Genomic DNA, 7,361 nt, shown 5'->3' on the forward strand with positions numbered 1-7,361 from the left:
CAGTTTCAAGTATATTTGAAGGTTGGTTGGTCACACAACTAGAAAAAATATGCGGGATATATTTCACCAAGTTATTTGGCATCCAAGCAAAAGTTGGTTGCTAGATAGTGACACTTGAAGGCGTTACATATCCAACAACCATACATTGAACGCCGAAGGACTTAAATGTTCAGCGACCACTACTTGGTAGCCAAAACAGCTACAAAAATTAATGTGGGGGTACATCCTGCCAAGGTGTGTAGCAACCATACGTTGGTCGTTGAAGGCGTTAGATGTTCAGCGACCACTCCTTGGTTGCTAAAAGACTGTAAAAAATTAACGCGTGGTACATCCCATCGAGTTGTGCAGCGACCAAGGCCCTATTGGTTGCTGAATGGTGATACTAGCGAGCATAGTTTGGTCGCTGACGGCCTTCAATGTTCAATGACCACTCTTTGGTCGCTAAAATGCTATAAAAATTAACGCGGGGTACATTTTGCCAAGTTTTGTAGCTACCAAGATCATATTGGTTGTTGAATAGTGATACCAGTGACCATAGTTTGGTTCCTGATGGCCTTCAGTGTTCAATGACCATATTTGGTAGCTAAACTACTGTAAAAATTAGACAAGACTATGTTGGTTGCTGAATGGTGATACTAGCAACGACGGTTTGGTTGTTGATGGACTTTAATGTTTAGCGACCACTCTTTGGTCGCTAAAATGCTGTAAAAATTAACGCGGGATGCATCCTACCTAGTTGTACATCGACCAAGCTCATGTTGGTTGCTGAATTGTAATACCAGATACCATATGTTGGTTGCTGAAGGCCTTCAATCTTCTGTGACCACTCTTTGGTCCCCAAAATGCTATTAAAATTGACGTGGGATGCATTTCACCTAGTTGTGTAGTGATCAAGATCATGTTGGTTGCTGAATGGTGATGCCAGCAACCATATGTTGGTCGCTGAAGGTCTTTCCAAAATTAATACTATTTTAACAGGCCAAAATTTCCACCAACCAATTTGTGGTCAGTGATGATGTTACATAGCAACCAATTTCGATTGGTCATTGAAACCTTGGTCGGTGAAGCCCATATTTTTTGTAGTGAGTATGATATAATTCATATTTTGATCATGAATAAAATTATTCATAATCAATGTGTAAGGGTTGACACATTGTTTTGGATGATTGTAGTGTTGAGTATTTTCCCATTCGGATTTGCATTTTGTCCTTATCGCATTTATGATTTAATATTAACACTAGTATACATTGAGTACAATGAAGGGCTAAAGTGTCAAATTTAATTCTATAGTATGCTTGTATGGCGAATTAAGTTCCACTTGAACGTTAGGTATTTCATTTAAATCCTTTAAAAGGGTTGTGTACTTTTTTCATTAATTTAATGATTTTTTACTTCATCAATGTGTGAAATCAATTTGATTGATCAAATATCTATCTGAGTTGTAAGCTTGACAGCTAGCAAAGTAGAGAGAATGAATTCGTGTCGAAAATCATTGCCTTGAAAGTAGACAAGTGACTACTTAAGTATTTATTGAATAATTATAAATTTGAACTCAATATTTAGCGATGGCTAAAGTTTGACATATATGATTGGTAGGGCTGCACAAAAAAAATTGCGAAACCACAAATCGAATCGAAACCGTTGAGTTGAAACCGTTGGTTCGAGTCAACATGGACCCGTGATTTTTTTCCCTCAAACCGAATTAAACCGTTTCAAAATGATTTGATTTAGGTTTTGATTTTCAAAAATCGCACAAAATCGAACCGAACCGTTTTTAAATATTTAATTAAAAAATAAATTTTATTAACTTAAAATTTTTACAGTTTTCACTTTAAAAAAAATCAAATTTAGCAATATAAATTATAACTGGCCCATTGAAATAATCATAGAAAGTAAATTAGGATTATCATTATTGATCTACAATTTAATAGTTTCACAACACATGTCCTCGCCTGATATCTAAATTAAATTAAAATTATTCCAAAATCATATGAAATGAAAAAAAAAAATATATATATATTTTCAACAATTAGAATCATAATTCAACAAAACTACGTCAGCAAATCATGTCCAAGGTTTCATAAACCTTAACATAAACTCTCATTTCCCTAACATTTGATGCTTGTCTACCACTGTTGAAGGAATCGTCAGTCGTCTTTGCCTGTTAATCTACTAATCTCTACCTGAATCGCCTCTTTCTCTCTCTCTTCTCTTTCGGTAAGTCTTAAATTTTTATTCAAGTCATTTTTTCATAGTTTTTTTTTGAACTTATTATACACTTGTGAGTTCTGACTTGTTTGTGTGTCTAGATGATTAATGAATTTGTTTGTAATTTGGAAAGAACGAAGGACGGAGCGTATTGATTGTGTAAAAATGTGTAAGTTCCCTAACTAGTACTACTACCTTTTACTTTCATAAAATAGTTAGAGAATGAAATTCGTCAATTCCCAATAAGCCGAAAACTCTATCAATCTTTGTATATCTCAATATATCATGTCCAATCATTAATTAACATCTCACTAGCAAAACGAAATGAGTTTTAACCAAATTATAATAATAGAATGTAACTCTACATTTACCAATCGCTATATGACAATATAAACGTCAAACAAGAAAATGTAAATAAAAATGAAGAAATATGTATTTATTCTATTAACATCTTTTAGCAACCAACTTTGAAAATAATTTATTCATGAGTTTCATGGTAAATATAAATGTAATTTAACATTTAAAATTATTAGTTCTCCTTCGAAATTATAACTTATGTTAAATACATTACTATAATGTCGAAAGGTAAACCACGGATTAAAACTGAACCAAATCGTAAATATAGCCCAAACAGTCTAAACCAAACCACGTTCACCCGTAATGATTGGTTTCACAGCACATTTGAAAAAAAAAATGTAATTTAAGATAGTGAAAATAATTGGAGGGACAAAATGATTATTTATACTTGTGCCTAATTATCGGATCTTTAATGTTAATGAAATGTATATGCAATAAATCAAAGTGCAGTCTTTTGTATTTAATAAAAAAAGTAAAGACTAATAATTAGATTGGATGGTCTGAAATCAACTAGAGATAATGTAATTGTTGGAGCTTTATGAACATGACTTTGTAGAACTCTTGGACTCAATTATGATTACTTTAATAGTTTTGATATTAATTATAATTAAAATTCAATAACCACATTTATTATAAACAAATAATGTTATAATTGGACTTGGACTTGGAATGAACTTAATTATCTTTATGTATAGCTCTTGGGGGCCATATTCCACAAATAAAAGTGCCCAGGGGTCGAAAAATTGTTTTCTTGTTATTCTTTGTTTCGGTACACTCTGCTCCCCTCACTCCACTCTGTACCCATCACTCTACTCCATTCCGACGTTGGTCTATTTATTCCAATAATAATGTTCCACTTTATATGAACCACATATTACAACAGTTTTTACCTAGTCAAATATCTATCCCATGGGAAAAACGATGAAAAAAATAACCTGAAAAAACACCATCTGAGACTAACATGTTGGGACGCCTCCTCTCTAATACCTAGAGATTTTAATCAAGCTCAAACAATGCTTGAGCTTATCCATGACAACATATTTTGTCAATACATTCGCTGCACTCACAAAAGTGTGAACTTTTTCAAGCAATGGTTCACTAGAAGAACCAATTCCTCGATTCTGTGAAACCTCACATTGATATGCTTGGTCTTCTCATGAGACGCTTTGTTCTTTTCAAAATAAATGGCACTCTGATTGTTACATTTCAATTAAACTCCACATTGTTGGACACTTAGCTCCTTAACCAATCCTGTAAGCACAAAGCTTCCTTGGTAGCCTTAGCTACTGCCATATATTTTACCTCGGTCATGGATAGTGCAGCTAGACTGAATCATGGACCTCCAAACAATGGGTCCACTTACCAGAGTAAATACATAGCATGTGCCACTTGCTGTTCTTTGTGACCATCCCCTTTTCTCTCTGTCGGTGTTCATCTCTAGCTTCTGCTGCACACCTTTGGTGACCATTGTGAGCTCCTTTTTTCCCCTATTTTGCTGCTTAATTTTCGACAGTCTTTTGCTTGCTCGTTGCACGATCGTGTGAGGATGATTTCTTTGTGGTTCAGTGCAAGGTTCTTTGGGTTAGTCTATTTTTGGTGTTGCCTTGTGGTTTAGGTTTGCTAATATGACCCGTAAAATCCATCTAATGGTGCAAACTCCAATTTGGAAGGGAAGTGTTTGTCATGCTTAGCGCCTGTTTGATCCCCATTAAATTACATTCTATTACATTCTATTTTTCTCTCTCATATTTTCAACCACAGAATCTTTCATAAAATAATATTACACGTAAATCGAAAATTTTTCCTTCTTTTTCAACCACTCATTTTTTCAACAAAACACTATTCTCCCCATTTTCATTACCAAAAATGGGGGCCAAACGGGGGCTTAATTTATCGTGTTTGATTATTGTTTATCAATTTATTTTGGCTAACTTAGTGCTTGGTTAATCAATTGAAGGCTGCATTTTACTTCTCATTTTGGTTTATGTATTTGTAACTCTTAATGTAATTCGACAATAACCATATTAATACATCCTAGTCCCCTTCTAACCATTACAAATCAAGAATTTTCAAATTTTTTGTGGAGAAGTCTTGCATTTTCAGAATTACTTCAGACCCTTATGACATCTTGGTTGATAACTAGCTGATCAGAATATAGTAACTGGATTGGTTTTTTTGCACCAGCGAATAGCCAAGAGTTATAGCCTCAAATTTATCTGATTTTAGGTTCACAAGAACTGTTGCTCCATATATGCTTCAAAATTTCACAGGGCTAGTAAATTTTGAGTTTTCTAATTTTCTTTGTTTAAAAGAAATAAATGTCGGATTTAACAGCTTCATTGGTGGGTTCCTTCATGGTTCAGAACCTTACTAGAACTTCACTAAGTTCTTTTGATTAATAGTGATCTCTTGCATTTTCTTGCCGTCATTGCTGCACAATAATTCAAAGCTACAGACATTGCAAATGGCGTACAATTTTCTAAATGGAAATATTCTGACAATATTCCTGCCCTGGAATTAATGAATTAGGGGAATAACCAGCTTACAGGGTCCACACATGCATTTTGGCTTCTTCAACATGTCATCTTGAAGGGAACATAATCTCATGCGTAACAACGTGTCAGGTAGGCTCACGATGATATCTGGAAACTGACAGGAATTTTTCTTTCATAGAATTAATTCCCAAGCCAAATTCCATCAAATATATACAACTGCATGTACCTCTACTTTAGATTTTGATACCCAATAAATCACCGGCTATGGTGTTAACGTGGGATTATATTTCATAGGCCTTGGTCGACCCATTTATATAACCTCTTGGGTGACTTTGAATCTGACCCATTTAGTTTTGTTATTGATCCAATTAAAAGCTTAACCTAAACCTACTTATGTAGTTTTAACCCTAGCCGTTTTGTGGAATGATATTATGAGAAAATTGAAGGGAAAAACGTGGCCTTTATGGAGAGAAAACGTGGCTGCCTTTGTGGTGCAAAAACCAGTTGCTTCCATTGTCCAAAAACCAGTGAAATAACTTTGTGTTTTGGCCTTCATCTCGTGTCTTCTTCTATTGCTTTTCCCTTGCCTTTAAGGCTACAAATAATTATCGTTATCTTGTCCTTTGTTGGTGAGATTGAGAAGCAGCTGATGTGAATATATTGGTTGTGGATTGGAGCCAGCTGGATTGATTGTTGATAGAGAAAGATAATGTTAAACTGAGCCCGAAAAATACCGTTTTGACTATCCTTGGAGCAAGCTTCCTCGACATATTTTACCGATCATTATCCTATAAAATTTTAATGGAAGCATACAAAGTACGATCGACAGTTTGACCCGGCATCTGGGGATAAAATAAAAACTTCATTAAGATTTTCTTTTTATGTAACTGCTCAGGATCTTGTATATGGGGAAAATTAAGTTGTCGTGCATATTGATGCAACTGCTTTTAGATCCAAAACTCAAGTTTATATTGCGGGTGATAAAAGTTTATGTCCATCGATGATGTCAGTCACGATATATCTGTGCATTAATTTGCCCTCTATTTTTTACCCTTTCCATATAGATACAATGGGAACACACTAATGTTAAATTATATTTACGAGTCAGGAGTAGGAGGTAACGAACACCTCAATTGCAATCACACTTTGTTGTACGATTAAATGTGATACAAGAACGTCTTTAAAATGAAATATTTCCTGCTATTGGATACACTTTTTCATGAGAAATTCCATCGGAAATAGGTAATTTTCGCATCTAGAGATACTGAGCAGACGAGATGGCTCACTAACTGTGCCAATCCCATCTTAGTCTTTAACATATCCTCTCTGAAAGCAGTCAACTCCATGAACAATAGACAACAAGGAAGCCTCCAGGTTGATATGTATCATAATCCTCCTGAGGTCGAGTGGCTTTATCTCCAATTCAATCATATAACTAGCCAAGTTTCCAACATATTTGAATGTAAAAGGCTTCAGATCATAGGTATGTCGGATAAAAAACTTACAGGTGGTCTACCTTCAAAAGTTGGAAACCTTAACTGAGCTCATAAAGTTGAGTCACTAATTTTTGACATTTTAAGGTTTATGGACTATCTGTAAGCATGGATTACCTAGTAATTTAACTAGTAGTTATGACACATTATATATATATTTAAGATCACAATGGTTGTGACTTGAATGTTAGGCCTCTTGCCGTTTATTTATCCATGTGCAAGAAAAATGCATCTTTCTTTTTTTTGATCGAAAGTGCCCTTTGCAATTTTATTCAACCAAATTGTCACGAACAAATAAACGGCATGAATAAACTTAGGAACTAATCTGTCTGGTGAGCATTTACATGTAAAACACAGCAAAGACGCGCCATTATGGGCCACTCCAAATCTTATCCCTAGAGATATAACGACTGAAATTAAAAGAGCATTAGGGGTCAAAACATTGGCCGAACTCAATTCCCGAAGGTTGTGTATGTGGCTCAGATAGAGTGTAACATAGATTCCTTGGATTAAATAGGCCGATGATGGAGTGAAATGAGGGGAGCGTAGTGTACCGAATGGAACGGCTAGTGAAGCCTATAAATTCATGTATTTCATTAGTACATGTATTAGATTAAATTCATATTTTGTGAAGCCTATAAAAGCCTAGTGATTGTACTAGTGATTTTTACAAGTAATTTTAGAGTGTTAAGAAATAAATTTGATTGTTCTCTTAATAATATCTGTCCTCTTTCAAAAGTTATTATTTCATCAACAAATTTCCAACAAAAGCAGTATAAGAGCAAGGTTATAAGAGTGTGAAAAGAAG

Source organism: Olea europaea, chromosome 13, assembly GCF_002742605.1.
Source record: "Olea europaea var. sylvestris chromosome 13, O_europaea_v1, whole genome shotgun sequence".
Lineage (NCBI taxonomy): Eukaryota > Viridiplantae > Streptophyta > Magnoliopsida > Lamiales > Oleaceae > Olea > Olea europaea.